This window comes from Monomorium pharaonis, chromosome 3 (genome assembly GCF_013373865.1).
Source record: "Monomorium pharaonis isolate MP-MQ-018 chromosome 3, ASM1337386v2, whole genome shotgun sequence".
Taxonomy (NCBI): domain Eukaryota; kingdom Metazoa; phylum Arthropoda; class Insecta; order Hymenoptera; family Formicidae; genus Monomorium; species Monomorium pharaonis.
Window position 1 is genome coordinate 8,349,809 of NC_050469.1, and position 19,564 is coordinate 8,369,372.

General features: G+C 40.0%; 1 protein-coding gene and 2 long non-coding RNA genes across 3 annotated transcripts in view; all 3 read left to right on the forward strand.

The window, feature by feature from the left end:
• LOC105835619 (E3 ubiquitin-protein ligase MIB1) overlaps nt 1-19,564 on the forward strand; it is a 375,334-nt gene that overhangs the window by 236,137 nt on the left and 119,633 nt on the right. The gene's annotated exons all lie outside the window — the stretch shown is intronic.
• Nucleotides 1-19,564, forward strand: part of LOC118644836 — a 71,560-nt gene that overhangs the window by 2,707 nt on the left and 49,289 nt on the right. The window lies entirely within an intron of this gene.
• Nucleotides 8,207-13,038, forward strand: LOC118644840. The gene is made up of 2 exons (XR_004962633.1): nt 8,207-11,538; nt 12,686-13,038. It is a non-coding gene; the product is annotated as an uncharacterized LOC118644840 (long non-coding RNA).

A 19,564-nucleotide genomic window follows, 5' to 3' on the forward strand; every position in this document is an offset into this window, starting at 1 on the left:
TCTTTTTAGGTATCTAACTACGCTTTCGTGTATAGCCTCTCGGGCGGGCCAGCGGGAAACAATTTCCGTAGATTCGCGTTGTTTTGTTAGCCGCAATTTGGTCCCACGATAGAACACCCCACGTTGCGACGCGCCAAGCGCATCACGAATGTAAATTCTCAGAAAGTTTCGACCGGCGGAAGGAACGTCCTCACGTACAATAGCGAGACACCGGGAGTGCTTGGAATAACAAAACTAATATTGATTCGAATCTATTTTCATTCAAGAATTAATGAGACACTTCCAGTTGGGAATTTCCTTGAATTTTGATTTTGCAACGTATCGAATCATAATTCAATCTTCGAATGCGCTAGTGTATTCAATTATTTGATCTTATGCAGCTTTAAGATATTTTAAGTTTACTAATTTTATTTATATGTCTACTATCAGGAAAAACCGGGAAATTATCATAGAATTTCTTTTTATGCTTGAAAAAAATTGAAATGGATTTTTATGGAATTTTATTGAACTCGAGGAAAAACTTTTTAAATTTTACTTTTAAATTTAAATTCTAACAAAATTGTTTCTTTGATTATTTTTTAATTTTTATTTTTTAATTTGATAATACAAAATGTCGTCAATTGATTAACAATAAATACGGCATGCATGTCCATGTACATTTTCGTGTGACTCATGAGTTTTTATTTAAAAAATTAATAATAATAAAGAATTTATTTTATGTTTTATATGTCTAAATTGGTTTTATATGTTTAATCACGTTTTTACACTTTTAATGAACTAGATCATTTACGGACAAGTTGTTATATACATCAGTTCATATTTTTCATCTCTTAATTTCTTCAATTTAATATTTATAATTTAAGTGGCTTTTTTGTGATTAAAAAAATAAAAAGATATAATTATTTTAAAGCTGCATTAAAAATTTTTCTAACCTTACTCGGAATTTTGTTTAAAATTTAAACATTTTGTTATGTAATTACAGCAGTATAATTATATTTTAAAGTATAACTTTTTCACTTGTGCAATTTATTAATGATGCATTACATTACGCACTGTAATCGTCTCGAAGTTTAATCCAGAGCAATCAAGCTTTGGGAACTCTGCGTTTCGCGAATAACCAGTGCCATTTTGTCTGCAACCGCGCAACTTTTAACAGGGCGTAACACTCGAGTTCCTTGCCGCATCGCTCTCCGAGAGACGAGAACGGAGTTCGGTTACGTCCGTCGCGAGAAGAAACAATTTCGACGAAGTAGCGATGTTTTGCTACCTTCGCCGTCTCATCGTGAATGCAAATTCCCGCGAGAAGTTCCGATAGAAGGAGCTTCCGAGTACAACGCGAGGCAACAGCGAGGCGCTTTGGGCGGAGTGGTGGCGCAGACGACGGGATGGAGGGGGTGGGGGTGATGAATTTTTAATAAATTATTCATTAGGGGCGGAGAAACGCGCAGCCGAATTGTCGGCTGCGAGGAAACCGATCGAACCGGGCGCGTCCATTAATCGGATATAAAGATGCGAGTAGCTCGACGGCGGCTCCTTATCGCCTACGGGATGGGACGAGGATATCGAGAGAGAGAGAGAGAGAGAAACAGTGAGAGAGAGAGAGAGAGAGAAATGAGGTAGCGAGAGACGAAAAATATCCGGAACGGCGCGGGATAAGGGCGCGAAGAATACGTCTCGGCCATCAATTCTGGCTCCCCCTTTCTCGTACCCGAGCTAGATGGATCCCATTCATACGAGGGTGATTAATTGATCGGCGGCGATCCGCCGCGGTGAAATCGTTTCGATGATCTCGATGATCCCCCGCGATGATTGCGCGCGCCCGAAGATCGGCGATAGTCCTAGTTGTCACGCGAGAGAAATTTTGTTTTTAATTCTCGGCGTTACCCCATCGGCGCCGTTCCACCCCTACGCTACGTCGCGCGACGTTTACCGTTATAACCGATCGTGTTCGCGAGATTTCTTCTCTGGAAACTAGGAAATCTCGCGGAGAGCGCGGGAACGCGCGCGCGAGACTACATACTCGTCGATTCACTATGACAAATTAAACGTGTACTACAGTGATTGATCGCCCCGATGCCCCCGGCGGACTAATGCTCGGTAAAAAGTAACGTTTATGGAAAGTGGATGATCGATCAATCGCTGTCCGCGTTCGTTTCACCGGCGAATTTTAATTTCGCGTATTTGTTTACGTGGCTGAGTTCCGCGGGCGGAAGTGCATTTGCATCGTTACAGAGGCGTGCTCTCTCTCTCTCTCTCTCTCTCCCTCTCCCTCTTTCTTTCTCTTTATTCGCCGTTCGCGCGCAACGAAACAATTTACTATACCTTCAGACGTCGCGCCAGTGACGGATAGGCGGTGTAACGGAACTGCCATGATCGAAGTAACGGAGGTGAAGAAAAATAGCGTCCGTCTCCGGTAGCGCGTTCGCTCAAAAATGCGATTATGATCGAAATTTCATTATCGGGGCCCCTTCGCTCGTCTTCGAAAGCTCGTCAACGCGCGCCGGCGTGCCACGTTACATAACCAAGAGGCTATATCGGAGATCCCCAAAGTGTACTTTAACTATCCTTGAAAAATTCTCCGCGTGTCTTCTTTCAAGTCCGTCTATCTCTCTCTCTCTCTCTCTCTCTCTCTCTCTCTCTCTCTCTCTCTCTCTCACGAGTCGCCGTAAGTGAAGGCGCGCCGCGCGGTCCCTTTGCTATCGTAAAAAATGTTCAAGTGAAAAAAAAACCCGCGTTCTCCTCGTGAAACATGTTTGTTCGACATTGTTGAGGAACGTACGTGTTTCTGTTTGGCGAAGTAACATCGATGTAACGAACGTCAGGGTCAATTGGAGCGCGATTCGCACGAGCGAGCAAGTTCAGCAGTTTCGCGAAGTAATGCTTAGATAGAGGAAGTTTCTTCGTTAAATGGATACGGTAGTAAACACATTTCCGTAATGCTTTGTTACACGCGGACGTGAAACTTTTAACGTCGCGTCCTATAATCGGCGTGTTTTGGCGAACGGAGCGCAGTACTCCCCTTCGAAAATTCTTCTCGCCGAGATATATATATTTTCCCTCGGCCAAAAATATCGTCCTTATTTTACACCGCGAGGTAACCGCGCGATTTTACCGCAGCGATTACTCAATTAATCGTGCTAATTTTCGTGGTGACCTTAATTTCACGGTCCGCGAGATGCGAGGGCAAATCTGTCAGCCCGGCTTTTTCTCGTGCCGGTGCGGCGGCTTCCCCCGTGGGTTTCGGCGCGGGCTGTAGGGACACTCTTGGCGCCGGCCATTCATCAGCGTGAAATATTTTATTAAACAACCCGTCGCTCTTTTCGCTCCCGGCGGCCGGCATACAAATTCGAAGAGCGTCAAGTAGCGGCCTCGATTCATCACGGCTATACGCCTGCCGCCATTGCCTGTGTTCTCTCGGACCAGCCGGAGAGAACTTTGTATCCCCCGCATCTCGCATGATCCGTCTTCCGCCTTGTGCTCTTGATTACGCGTTTTAAATCCCCGTCATTAATTTCCCGCCACAAACGGTGCCCCCACAATTTCCCCCGAAGAAATCAATCGCAGCTAGATTAATTTAGCTCACTGCGAAACGGTGCGATAATTACGAGCTACACAATAACACACAGGCAACGCTGATATAGAAATCTGAACCTTCTTTTTTTTTTGTAAAGAAATCTCTTTTGTATTCCTGAATCTTAAATTTCATCATTTCTTGCATTATTAACGTAAGGAATCTTAACACCAACATGTTACATTACTGAAGCTTTTAATATACTATTTGTCGAATAGAAAACGATCGATTGCCCATATGCGTTTCTTCCTTTCATCTCCATGTGACTTAATTTACAGCGGACTTTTGTTGTACCGCGAGAAGTGGTACAGCGTGAAAATAAAGAGGAATCTGCGCGCTAGGGCAATCACGAAAGGAACATTGACACAATTACATGATATTGTCTAATAGATGGAGGACCGAGGAAGCTCGGGAAGAAAACCCGGATGGTGCCCTGATCCTCGCTGTAGCAAAGGCGAGAGTGTAGACGAGGGGAGAGGAAAGGAAGGTAGAAAGAAATGGTTAAGGCCGCTGAGATTAGGGGCGAAAGGATCGGGTCTCTCCGGAGCGAATAGAGTAGAATAAGATTGATGCCGGCGAGTAAATTGAACGTTACGAGTGACGACAGTACGACAAAGCCTGCAAATAATTCTCCTCGGCGGCCGTAATTTATTTTTCGCGCGGAATGGAGGCAGCGGCGGCGACGGCGACGGCGGTCTTTCGCAAGGTGCGCGAGGTGCGACCGTCGGAAGTGCCTTCGTCGCGGTACGATTTGTTGGTTCGGCATAGCGGAAAGCTCTTCGGCTGCTGGTTGAGATTGAAGGGTCTGGCGCGATAAAGGGAGGTAGGTATCTAGAATCCGGTAGCGAGAACGGATTTCTTTCGTGCTTATACGAATGGGGAAAGAATTATGCGCATCCGCGATACGAATCCCAGGGTGCATCCGGACCAGGGTGCAAATTCGGACGCGTCGCATAAGCGATTTACATTCCGCATCGCTCCTGACGTTTAAGCGGAGATCGAAAGAGATTTCCAGAATAGTTTTCTATACTGCACTACTCTTCTTTCGGAGATTCGGTAGAATGGACCCGCGACTCCCCCCTTTTTTAACGTCGGAGGCCTCAATGCTAGGGAGGCATTTTATGGAAACGCGTGTTTTTTATCGGCACTTCGCGCCAGTGGAAAATGGAGAAGCGCTCTCTCGGACAGTAGACTTCGGTATTATAAAATGAAGGCTGGACCGTAAAAAGAGTGGAGCGAAAGACTTTTGGACGAAGTCCAAGTTTTCCGTAGGTTGCGCTACGAAGTACCGTGAAGGAATAAATTCGGCGTGGCGGCGGTCGGAGGACGTTGCGAGGACGCCAAGTCGACTCCTTCGAGGTTTTCCCGAACTTGGAAAATAATTGATGACGCGTTGCGAGGTAGAATTCGGAATCAAGCCGGATTAAAAGATCAGAGATAGTGCTCGCGGTTTTCTATTTTGGCGAATTTGCGAAGACGCAAAAGAGAGATAGGGAGGGAATAATTTAACGAGAAGAGTATCATCGGGTCAGAGCTTACTAATGTAAGCGATAAGAACAGTTTAAACGAATTCAATGAAGTCGCCCGTCTACCGTGAATTTAATGCCGGCAAAGTACCGAAAATAAAAAAAAAAGGACTACCAAAGAAAGGACGAATTAAAGAACTCAAAGTAAAGAAGAAGATCAAAAGAGAGAGACCTGGCGACAGGATCTCGAGGTATTCTGTGCGCCTTCCGTAACTTTTATTCGCGAGCGTGTGAAAGAAAGCGTGTTGCGAAAGGATCAGAAAAAATAACATAGAGAATGAGTTAATTTTTCTGAGACTAGTTTTCAAAAGGAAAGAATTTTTTTTAGTTAACGCGTTACTTACTAAATACTTTTCCGCTATCGCTCAAGTTCTCGCTCAAGAAATTCCGAAAGAATCCCGGAAACATCGAAAACTCATGAAAAATTCAGAAATATTCTTTCTCCTCATAAATAGGTAAACGTGCCGGATCCGGAAAAGTTAAAAACCTTGAAAATTCGTATGCATCCGTCTTGCCGTTTGCAAAGCCGTCTCTAGGAGAATGTCGCGGGGAACGATGGTGACGTAAGAATTAAGGATAGTTCCCAAGAAAAATTTCGTTCGAGTTCAAAAGAGAGACGAGACGGCAAAAATTCCGTTTTGCAGCGACAAAAATTTCAAATTTTAAGCCGACGAAATTTCACGCTCGCGAGATCTTCAACGGAATCGGGACACTACCTCCTCGTTCTTGCGAGATATTTCCGGGTATTCGGTCGAAGAAACGTTTAAGTGAATGACGAAAATTTACTCTAATGTCGACGTGTCTCTTGAATGTTCAGTCAAATAGATACGATACGTGGGTTGAATCAGTCAACTGTGAATAAATCATGAGTAGTTCCGATTTAAACATTAAATAAGAAATATTTTAGGTCTATTTTTTCATACGTATTTTTAAATATATGATTTGTAATATGATATGTAATTTTTGAAAGAATGATTCTAAAGGAATAAATTATAAGAGCGCAAAAGGATACATTTTACAGGACATTTTTAAGAACACAGAGATAAACTTGAAAATAGGAAACCAGATCAGAGATCACACTGAAAATCTTTTCAGCGAGAAAGTAGTCTAAAATTTCTACGAGAGATTCGAAGGATACCTGGCCCAGTCTTTCATGTCATCTCTTCGAGAAGATGAAGGCGGGAGAGAAGTTAAAGAGATTTCCGGAAATTATATCAGGCGAGTTTTGAAAAATGGATAAAACTAAATATCGTCCTCACTACGCCAAGAATATCTCGGAAGGTGCAAAGGAGAACAGAGTCGAAATATTTCGCGTAGATTTCCCGATGTCGTTCCCCGTGGCTACTCGTCGGAGGATCGAAGGGAAGAAAGAGTATCCTGAAAATGTACGGAGGCAAGTCCTTTTAAGACGAGAAATCAGAGAGCGAGTCGACGTCTTATCTAGATAGACCGCCATTCCGCCTCGAAAGAGAGGAACGAAGGAAAGACCCGCGCGACAAAAACTCACGGCATGACAAGAGGGAGGAGGTAACAGGACGCTGGGAAGAAAAAGGAAGGGGAGATAACTGCTGTATTAAGATTGCTAATCTAAATGAACGCTCGTTCCGGTCCACCGGCGGTTTATCCCCGGCATAACGGCCGTTCTTTTTAAACGTCTTAACGGCGTCCTCAATGATCATTAGTCCAAGTTTTCAACCGCCACCGACGCACGATCAATTTTGCCGACCTAGCTCGGACGAAGTCCGTTTCTGCAAACGCGATATGAACGACCGATCGATCCAACGTCACCAATTAACGCAATTCACGTTTAATTTTTCAGCAGATGACACAACTTCTGCCACGGCTGACGCGGACTAATCCACTAAATCCAAAAGGCAACGGTAATTACTGCGGATTATTGCCGGCTGCCTTGCAGCTAAATCCGTGTAACAAGCTACATCCAAATGTACACAGCATATGTACACACGATTTTGTTTGTCGTATATAACAATTATATACGTATATAAATACATTCAGGTTTTTTTTTTTTTACATATTCGTAGAACAGAAACGGATCGAAACGCACTCGATATTAACATTTTAATAAAATATTTTTAATGTCGAACTTACATGTACATATATATAGTTTGAACTCATTTCTTACTTGCGGTTATATAGTATAGTTATTTAAGAATAACTATAGAAACTTGGAAAATTTCAGAGAACTCACTTTTAATCACTGCCATCCTTGCCTTGTCATTTAAAAGATGATATACGACGCGTAACGCCGATGTGGCGTCGATATCAGCAATCTCGATGAAAACTTTTCAGAACGAGGGCTCGAAAGCGGAGCAGCAGAGCCTGCGTGCGCAAGTGCGCCAACGAGTTATTTAAAATTGAAATATCGAGAGTGCTTCGAAGAAGCAGTTTAATTGAATTTAGATGTATTCCACGATCAAATACCGTACCGTCCGTGCCGCGACCCGCGACAATCGGCCGGCTATTAAATCCGACCGGAGCTCCGACTTTAATTTCGCCGCGTGCGGAACGGGAACGCTTTTACCGCGACCGCATCGAATAATTTGGCGGACGCACGTTGACGGATATGCGGGATTGGAAGCGACGCCCGAGCAAATAGAATCGGGCGTGACGAAATTAATTACTTTTTTCCCCCACCCCTTCTCTTTCTCATTTTCTCGTTCGCTCGCTCGCTCGCTCGCTCGCTCGCTCGTCCCTCGGAGTTTCGTTCGTACACCTACTTTGTCCACCGATCCTCTTTTTGAAACTCTAGTTTCACCACGCTACGTTATCTTGCAACGTCTCGTCCCCCCCCCCCCCACTTTTCGTGTTCATTCCCATTAGAACGATTCGCCCGGCCGTTTACTCGGCAGCTTCTGCAAGTCAAACGTTGTAATCGAACCGTGTCCTCAGCCATCGTTTCCATTGTTAATCCAACGCGTAACGAAATTAAAGAGGATCCTTTATCCCGCTTGGTTGACATTCGTTTGTTACTCTGAAAAATCGATGAGCCATGTTCAACAAAGAACTAAACTAAATTTTAAAAAATAAAATTCGATAACCAAACAACTTACATTTTTATAATTATATCCCACATGATAACATTTTTGTCATTTGCAAAAAATGAAAATACCCTACCTCCAATTAACTAAATTAATAATCCTTATATTTAAACAAAAATTTCATACTTTTCGCAATGATCAGTATCAATATTTGTACCACAGTACGTATTTCGGGACGTAATCAAGTAAGCCATTGTTGGAATTCGTAACCGGACCGTACTTTTCGTCTTTCTTAAAACTTCCTCGCGCCTTCTCGGTGTATTGCAGTCTCGAACGCGCTTTCTTACGCTTCCGCTTCGCAACGCACGATCGTCAAGAAAAGACGCCCGAATGGAGTGGCAGGGTGGGAGGGAAGGTGAATTCGCGAGGCGAAGCGACGGCAAGGGGGGTTGGTTCGGGGAGAAGGGGACCTGGCATTTCTCGCAGAAAGGACCGAGCGAGCTATGAAATACGACTCAGCTATCCTCCAACGCCAACCGCCGCTCGACGTTCCTGGAGGCGTCGGCAGCCACCTAATGCGGATACAATGGTCGACAGTTGTTACCGGTGCTTCTTGCGCGTCGCTTTTTTACGCCGCGCCGCGCTGAGCGCGTCGGGCCAGCTGCGTTCCTTCTTCGTCGCGGCGACGAGAAAAATCTATTCACGACAGGCCTTTTGCGAGGACTTTTGCAGTACTAACGTGGCTCGTCCCCGACAAAACAAAAGGGAATCTCTAATTAAGCGGCGCAATCTTTTGCAAACTTTAATCGTTCTATAATTATTGCTCTAACTCCCGTTTCTTGTCAAATGCAACGTGGTCGTCAATCGGGGTAATTATGACACAATTTTGGTGCACTCGATGATGAATCGGAAAAGCGGTAATTATTTATTTAACATAAAGTTACAATAAACTGACAGACATCAATTAAATGTGTAAAAAAATTATGTGTTATTCGCTGAAGGCATAAAACTCTTAGTTATCCTGAAACAGTTTTATTTAGCGGGAGAAAGTCTGCAGATCTGAAAGAACAATTCTTTCCTTCGCAAAATGTATATTTACGTCTTCCAATAGGAATAACAATAACGAATGTTCTTTATCGCCTTGATGTAGAACGAGACATATATTTATACCGTTTGGAAGCCCAGAAGGCGTTTAAATCACGAGGGGTATAAGTGAAATGTATAAAACCATTACGGTTATCCCGGTCTAAAGCCGGCAACGTCATTAGGATCCGTCCGATGTGGTCGCGGCCGTATTGTTGCTGCGCGTTTGCGCGCCACGTTCCATTTTCACGTAACGCACACACATTTCCCTGGATAGGCTATCCCTCGCGGTCGTTTTATCGATACGAACAACGCCCGCGTGCCTGCAGATCGCCTGATTACGCTCTCTGGAAAATCATCAGCGAACTTTCTCAACATCCCCTTCATTTGTGCCCGCTTCGCTTTCTCTCCTCTTCTCTCTCTCTCTCTCTCTCTCTCTCTCTCTCTCTCTCTCTCTCTCTCTCTCTCTCTCTCTCTCTCTCTCTCTCTTTCTCTCTATTTATCCCGTTTTACCCTTGGAAACTTTGCTATTCGCGCGAGCGTGGTTTGCAAGGTAATTATGTAGCCGACGAAACATCTAACGTGGAGTGTAACGCCACCAGAAATACGTGACGAGATGTGAAAATTAAATGCTCATATTTCTGTCACGCGAGGATCCTCAAGGACCTTGTAAATTACCGGACAAATCTAGTGAATTAATTTTCGATAAGCGATTATTAATTTTCTCGCGATTCTATGGAATAATTGTACAGTTTAACTCTCTCCAATTAAACAGATATCTATTGGATTAGAATTATTCTGTGAAAATTGCCACTCTTCGTCCTCAAATTTGAATTTAATCTTTGGAAAAATAATATCAACCGGGAATTTATGTTAGGAATTCAAGTCAATAAATTTTAGTTTCTATCAATCTTTTTGGAACGTCAACCAATGATTAAGTCCCCAAGGTTTGCCCGAAGGGCAAAAAAGAAACGGCGGATAAAGGGGGTAATCCATGATCGCAGAAAGAAAATCGACGCGCGCGTTTCTTGCGCGATTCTTTCCTCACGAGCGGACAGTCACCGCGAGACACACACAGCATCTCCGGTAAACGACACTCGTCGACGCTGCCACGACGTCACACGTGATCGCGAGTAGTTAAGATAATCGCCGTGAAGAGAGATAAGAACATTCGTGGCTCGCATCGTATCTGCGATGGATGGTGAACGTTTGCACATCGACGAAAAGAATCTCTCCTCTTGTGGGAAATGTTCGATCCGAATCCGATACTTCCGGTCGTTTGAACCTGGCATTATCGAGAATGAAGTTTCTATCTTTTTTTAAACGAAATTTAAACTCGTTGATCGCGCAAATGTTTCTTTTAATATCATAAGTAGATAGACCAGCATTATCACATACTGCAGCAAGAATATACGATGTGATTGAATATTAATTATAAATGATATTACATTATATTTCATAACTTAATAATCGTCTTATATCGTTATTTTGCTCTAGTTTTATTTTAATATTTCCATTAAGTTGCATATCCAAAAACAGCAATGTTTTCCTTCAATACGTCTATCTCGTTTCAAACTTAGCACAAGCTGCTAAATTAAAATTATGCTAGAGTAAGAATCGGTCACGTCGCACTCCTTTCGGCGACGAACCGAGGAGCGGTCAAATGAAAATCAATCCCCGTCTCCTGAATGATCTGCGTCATCGTTCTTTAATATCGCAATTCCGAGGCCCGTTGTTCTCGATACTGCTATCGTCACGCGACAAAAACGCGACAAGAGCGTTGACGAATAATAGGCAAGGAAAGTATCGGCACGATTTCTTGAAACCGCAACGCCTTCTCTCCGTTCCTCTCCGTTCATTCTGTTCTTTCTCGTGCCACGCAACAAACAAACGGCGTTGGTGGCAGTCCCCGGTGGTGGCGTCCCATCGTACACACAGTGTTTTATAACCGACGCTCCTGCCGGCGTAAAAACACACACGATCGCCAACGGTTAACGCCAGAACGTCGCTGCTGAACGTTCCTGCACTTTATTCCTTGCTCTTCCTCCTCTCTTCCTCCGTCTCTCTCTTTCTCTTTCTCTCTCTCTCTCTCTCTCTTTCCCCTTCGATGTCGTCGTTCCTCCTGGATTTTATACGACCGCCATCCGCACCCCGCGCCTCTTCCGCTTTTTACTGCTGAACAATACACAATTCTGTCCTTCCGTAGAGATATATCCCGGGTGAACACGCGCTCCTGCTTGCTCGCGAAATGCGCCGCGTCGCGACGCGCCGCATCGAGGGTGGCTTCGTTTACATTCGAGTCTACTGTTCATCCAGAGTACGAGCGCACTCGAGGGTTGTTTCGAGTGATCGAGAGCGGGTATATATTGCACGTGCAATGGCAAGCACATTAATATGGAAACTTTATGAATATCGGATCGCTTGTCATTTCTTTCGCACGATAAACTTCTTTGAAGAGTGCATTACCTTCTCATTATTGATTCATAATAATCAATTTTAAAAATCTTTAGAAACAGAAATGACTAAATTTTGTAAAACTTAATTATGTAATAAAGCGTATAATCATTTGTTTTGTACTTACAATATTTTTAATTACAATATATATATATTTTTTTTTTAATCTTGCGATTACTTTCTTAATATCGCTGAATTCGGTAGTATCTGGTACTTTAAATTTTTCGTTGATTTAAATGTAGTCTGATATTATTTTGTTATATCTTTACATATATTTCAGATATATTTATTTTTTTATATTGAAAACGCGGAATAATAGAGATGAATTTACCGAGTGATTTTGAATAATGAAAATCCGCGTAATATACATATATCTATCATTCGGTATGAAAAATAAGGAACATAATAGCCGGCGTGTGTTTATTTCGTAACGGCGATGGTGCTCGACATTTGTTTTTTGTGACAGCATTATTGTTTATACAAAGTCACTGTGCTAACATTTACACAATGAAAGTCGAACCGATAAGTTGCGTCGTGAACCATTCTGTGTGCTGTCATATTATTTTTCGAGATGTGACCGCGATAGATGTTAAAAAAATTTGACTATTCTCAACGAAAATTTTTTTCATAAATATCGACCTGGGTGATTAGTAATCTTTAACGATTGATAACTTGTAATTATTTATATTGAATAGACGCTTTAATGAAGCAAATATTTCGCGTGATTTATTATACCGAAAATAGAAACTGAATTGTTGCATCACGATATTTGTGATAATAATAGGGCAGAATGATACACGGATTACCGTCTCGAGCAATTGAAATAACGAAAAGCCGTAATGCATAACGATGGAATTTCGATTCTGTAATTTCTGACAGTTCAATCCATCGATTGGCGAATACAGAATAGATCGAACCCGAATCGAACAGCTTTGTGATTCGCACTTAATTAGTAACTGCAGTAGCAATTAATCTTCTGCTTTGATATTTGTCAAGCATGCAAATTCGTCGAGTTTACATCGATAACTCGTTAAAATTCCCTGCCGTTTTAGATTGTCCATACCGTTAACCATTTCCACGTTGCTCTTCCGTTATAAAGTAATAAAGTATATTGCGTCGCCTGTGATTAACATCGAGTGCCGCACAATGTAATTAACTGTGTTTTCGCGAGTGTTTTGTGATTGCCATGTGAAGGGACAAGAAGAACCTGAGAGCAGAAGCAGGCCTGGGAAGCATTAAGCGACGGCGGCGGTGAAGCAATCATGAGGTAAGTATTTTACTTATTTATTATTCGTAAAATTGTTTATAATCATTTTCTTCTAAAATATATAAGTTAGTCGAAAAAAGCTAATATTTAACTATGTATTTAATTTACTTTGTATGCATTTATGAAAAAAGAAATAAATTAATGTCTGTAAAATATGATAGAGGAATATTGTAAATATTTATGTGTTATTGTTTTATTTTTTTAATATCCCTTTAATAGAATTTAGAATTTTGCTTTCTTATCAGGATTAAATTTTACACAAATTGAAGTAAAAAGACAGTAATTAATAATTTTTTCAATGCGTATGTTACAAACAGAAATAAAAGAAGAGAAAATATTTTGTGTATACAATCTAATTTATTTCGTGAAAATTTTAAATAACTATCAATTATATTTGTTCCTATAATGTACCAATTTATCTTTACCTTCTATATTTATCTATTTATTAATTTTGCATTACTTGAAAATATTGAAAATAAAATGACAACATTTAATGAATATTTTGTCACGGAAAAACTTATTTAAATTATTTCAGAAATACATAAATAGTTATGTATTAATTATATTAAAATATTTGATAATTTGAATTTGTAACATGTTATATCAAAAATAATTCTCTGGCAATAAAATAATGAAGTACTTATATCAACATCAAAATTTATGAAGATAAGTAGAAAATATATTAACAGAGCAATATTAAAGCGTATAGAATATTTTTCAAGTTTTATCTTTTTGTGAGTATTAACCCTAATTCTATACACTATCAAATAATTCAGTATTCTACACAAGGGATGTAATACACCTCAGTCTCTTTAAATGGTTATTACTCGTATATTATCAAACATTTTGCGTCAAAAAAATTTTTTAACATTTCTCAAATTTCTAAAAATAATGTCCAATAGTTGTTTTCGGGCAATTTAAATTTTAAAACAGTGAATAAATTTATGAAGCTAAGCAAAAGACTAACTCTAAAACTAAAGCCAAAAACCAGTGGGGTTTACTTTACCCCAGGTGTAGGATTAGAGTTAAACGTAACATATTGAACTTTGTGACTAGCATTTTTTACATAATTTTAAGAAAAACATCAGTTAAATAATAAAAATCCTTTGATTTATAGAAATTAATAAGATAGAATGGTATGTGTAAATTATAGGTCATGTAAACTTTATGCAAAACTATTATTGGCTGTTAATTGCTTAGAATCTGAAAAATTTACAATTTTCAATGTTTTTATTTTAGGATTTTTATTTTAAAGAAATCCGCATACTTTTTAAAAAATCATTTTCTCTTTGTAACATAATTGAAGGTAATTGAAGCCAAATATTCATAGAAAACGAGACTGGACAGAATTGAAATTGAATTTTTACAAATGCAATTTTTAACCTTTGATAATAAGTCGTAGATTATGCTTGGCTCGAGGGCAGCTTGTTTCACCGGCGCATGTTCCGGATTAATTTTTATTTATATTCCAACTGTCCAACGACGTTATTCTACTCCGTGTTTTAGCAGGCGAACCGCAGCCCCCCGTAAATATCGTACGAGCGTACGCATTTACGTACATTCGCAAACTGCAGTTTGGCAAACGTCCACTTCTAAATTCGAATTTACGTGAGTTCGTAGTAAAGCTGCGCCCCAACATTATTTTAAATCACCGTCTATCGCCCGTATATCGATCGCGCGCGCTCTACTTCGAATACACACGCGAACAATGTAACAAATTAAATTCATGTTACTCGTGTGTAAGCTTTTCCGCCGCGCGTAAAATTAGCCCTTTTGTTTCTGACGTCTCTAACTGTGGACTTAATTTGTATTATTAATTTTATAGCAATTATCTTAAAAAGCTGTTTTTAATTCACAAACACTTTACAACCGTCTTTGACTCTATATATATATATATATATATACTTGCTTATTCTTGTTAGAGTGAGTTATTATTGCTAAGCTATTAATTTTTTTATGAACTTCTGTATTGTTACTCGATCTTTGCAATCTGCACAATTTTAGGATTGGGAACTAGTAAATAGGAGAAAGGTTAAACTAAAACGACCTTTGTCTAATAATGGCACGCAGGTGTCCAATTGGCAATTTTAATCGGCCATCGGACACAGCGCAAATGGTCTATACACGCTAACGATTGTATTCAAGATATTTTATACGAGCGCGCAAATATAATTCTCTACGAATACAAATATTCTACGTTTCCGCAAATACACCAGCAAGCGCGCCCTGTATGCTTACGATCCGCCGCTTTGTAAATGGCCCACCTATTTACATGTCGTTGTGATTTGTGCATCGGAATTCGTTTACGATCTATTCTCGCGACTCGCATACCGTTCGTGTGCACGCAAAAAATATAACGCGGTAAATCCGCGTTTTCTATAAAGGAGGAAAAAGAAAAGCGAAAGAAAAAACCTTGCCTTGATACGCATACGCGACCTCGTCTGGCTTATCACCGTGGCTTATCGGTCCACCTTTCACCGGCAGTGTTCGAGAAAGTCGTTATCCGAGAGCTGCGCTTATCTCTGGCTAACCCTTTTACTCGCATGGCAATAGCCGTGCGAAGATCACACTAAATCTGCCCCGCGATTTGCCGCGCCTTCATTCGCCTCGCGTAAACGCTTTTGCGCAACGTCGCTTGATTTTTCTCGCGTGGAAAGTGTATCCGAGACGGAGAAAAACAATACGTCATTTTGCATCGTTGCGAATATACCGAACCATTTGCCTTGATACAACTTGCATCACCTTGATAAGTAACACGCCGTGTCGTGTTCGAGGGATGCTCGAAATAGTAAGGTACCATAACAGATTGTTCTCCCTCTTTGCCGTTCTCCTTTTCTTCCTCGAAACTGTATTCGACTAGTAAAATTAGTTCCGATTGAAAAATGGATTAGTCTGATGAACCGCACGGAAGAAGTTTTCAAGCGTATACGTGGAGAGAATTTTGGGGGGGTTATATTTTATCGCAAGATTTACTACAAATTTTACTATGTGTTATGATAAACTTGGAATAACTTGACAATTTATTCAAGATTATAAATATCTATATATTATCTTTATGATACAGCACGTCGATAAATTTACCATGCCGCAAAATTATAGTGTATATGTTTACCGCTGCTTGATAGTTATTTTGTTTAAAACAATTAAGAATCATAGACTGTTTAACATATTTGAAAATTGAAATTTCTTTATACATTTTTGTATAAATAATGAAACAGATTTTATATTTTATTTACTGTGTTAAATTGTATGTAGTAGATATTAATAAATTAGAAAAAATTATATAAAATCATAAAATTCTTATATTATATAAAATGTTATCCTGCGACTATAATGATTTTCAGAGAAAATTTTGTGAGAAAATTCTCTCCGCCCATATATAAATTATATGTATTTATATATTTTTTTTTATAAATCAGTGAATTATAAAATTTGGAGGACAATTTTTTAAATACAACTTACAGTATATAATTTGAATATTTAATTTATAATATTCTCTTTCTTTTTTTTCTCTTGCTTCTGTGAGAATTTTATTGTAATATTACGATTCCCGGATTTTCCAATTCGATCAATTTTTGTCTACACGGCAGCAAATATTTCCCGAGGCAAAACTTTTCCCGCGGATCCATCGATAGTAGCTATGAGTTATGGCTGATAATTATTTGAAGCCTCGGAACAAAGGAGGGTCGTATCGCGGCAGGGGGATTAGAACGGAAGAAGCATGTAAGCCGCGTAAATGATAACGGCGAACATCACGCGGAGCAGTACGATAAGACTTAATTGCAGCCTTGTTGTTCTTCCTCTTGGCCTCTTTCTCGTTTGTTCTTCCTCATCCTGACGAATATCCCAGTCTTTCGATTTTCCGCCGCGCAACGATCTTGTACGTTTTCGAAGGATATTCGTTTTCCCCGACGTTACTCGGACTTTTCTTTGCTCTCGCTCGCGAAATTCAATAAAATACGAGAGAGCGTTACTCGCCAGTAGTTGCCAGATAAAGTTAGGTCCCGCACCGAACGTGAATGTGCCCTCCGCAAACGATCGGGATTTCACAAAATCGGAAAACACAAAAATGCCAATACACGAAATTGTTTTAACGTCCATCGCGCAATCAACTGCGACTGAAGAGTAACGCGAGTTTACGGCAGGAATCACGTTCGTGTATTTCGAATGTTCGTTTCTTCATTCGTGCGAGATGTACCGATTTTCAAAGACGTGCCGTTATCTTAGATTAAATCGTTCCCATATTTCGCGAATCTTAAAACTTCCTTGCATAGTTTTTTTCTTCTCTCCTCCCCCCTTTTTTTACATCACTCGAGAATACACCGAAAGTCATACGTGCGCTTTATCATACGTTAATATAACGTCATTCCAATTAAATTAAATTGCAACAATATGCATTCTAGACTTTCCGCACGCGCGCCCTCGCGAAATGTTCTAACCGCTTTAAAACGGTCATTCTCCTCTTCGCCCGCGTCCGCTTTATTCCATTTTGTACAACGTCCGCGCTATGTCCGCAGGACAATAGCACGGAAGAACCGGATCCCATTGTAACCCCCTCCCCTCTCTTTTTCCCTTCCAACTCCCGTGGCTACCAATTTAAAATTAATTGCAAAACTCGCGAAGAGAGCGCGAAGAGCTTCCTGTTCTCTCTGATTTATACTAGCGTTTTCTCGCGTCAAATATTCTGCGCTCTTCCTGACTGAAGACTCATTTTACTCTGTTAACGTTAAAATACAAAAACGCACCTGCAAAATTGCATTTAATAAAAGCTTATCGAGTAGTTTGTTTTAAATTAAATTTTCTTTTTATCCTACATAGATTAGTACCAATATCAAAATTTATTATCGATAGCGAAATTGACCGGCGACGACAGGAGCTTCAATTTCGCGAGCATCTCTCAAGGCCGATGGAAATCCCCCCTCCCCCCTTTTTTTTAACGTTGAAATCGGATCTCATGCGGATGCAGTCGTGGGATATAAATCCGACGCGATACCGCGGTGCTGGTTTCGCCGAATGCACGCCGCAATTCGATCGACTCTCTTCACGCGCGTGGGCTGTCTGGGAAATGGCTGGAAAAAGGCATATGCAAACGCGAGCCATCCGGCGATTCGCAGATGTTACCGGTGATATCAACGCGCTCGATTGTGAATCGGGATTTTTGCGATGGATTTTTATAGGAAATTATGCTGTTGCGTTAAAATTAAGCGGACGCAGTCGCTCGCTTCGAATCGCAGTCGATTCATCGCACCTTTCCATTTCAGCTAAAAAGGACCCTCCGTAGGAGGGAACAAAGAGATTAATTCGGACGGAAACGCACATGACGAAGCTGTAACGATATAAATAAATGACGGCGATACGTCCGCTCGAATGTGGTCCAGATACAGGGGGATATTTGGTTTTATAAAAACGCGAATAAAATCCGATTATTTACGAGTGGAATCGGAGTCCCACGATGCGCGATGTAACTGTACGTGACATTTTTCCGACGCGATATAACTCTTTGTAAATGCCGCTTTGACATCGAATTAAGTTACGGTCTTCACGATCCGATTCATATTTCGTTTTTCGAGTTGTCTTCTATTTCGAGCTCTGAGTTATTCGCATTCAAACCCCGACACATACGCGATGTTAAAATTCTCATTACTTTTCAATGCTTGAATAATGCAAATTTACATATTTGCATAAAAAGGGTGTTTAAATATATTTTATTCAATTTTGTTATGTGGAAATTATATTTTTTCTAAATTCAGGAAAAGTAGTAGAACATGAAAACTTATGATTTAAGTAAAGAAACGATATTTTTAAACAACATTTTTTTATCGCAGAAGTGTTTAAATATTTATTTAAACCGAGTGTTAAATTTTATATACGTATCAAAATATACGTTTAAATAATAATACTTTAGAAACTCCTGAATTTCAATTTTAATCGGAAGTAAAAAAAGGATTAACATAATAATGAAAAATTAGAAGCAATAAAATTGAATGAATGATTTGTGTTTAACGAGTATGGCATAATTATATTATCTATATTACAAGAAAGTACTTGATATGGAAACTATAAGTCGATGAAAAATTCGATGATAAATCGTTTAAATGAAAAACGATGATTAGGGAAGATACGTAATGAAATATGGATTAACGAGCGAAGATTTTATTATTCTAATGAGAGAATCGCGCTGATATTTATTTTCATCTCTTCAGCAAAGCGATTCTAGAGAATGTCAAATAGCGCACAGTGCGCGAAATACAAGAAGAGTACTTTATGTGACATTTGGATTTCAAAAGTAATATATTCTCATTCGCTTCTCTGAAGAACTTTAAAACGGCAAGTTGGTAATAGAAATTAAATCGCACGTATAATGCTGCAGATAATGTAATTTATTTTTGCAAACACTTCTATAGCTGAAATCTTCTTTATCAGAGATCATCACTTGACAAGTTTTTTGCAAAAACTGATGGAGTACGTTTATTGTTTTTAATGCTACTTATTTTAATGAAATCTCTGCTATTGTAGAAAATTTTAGTAAATTATTTAAAATTATGTAAAATATAAAAAGTTATTAATTGACTCTGTTATTTTTATATTCCAATTACTTAAAAAATCCAGGGACTTTTGACACAGTATATCACACGGGATTACGTGCAATCAACACGCTGTATCG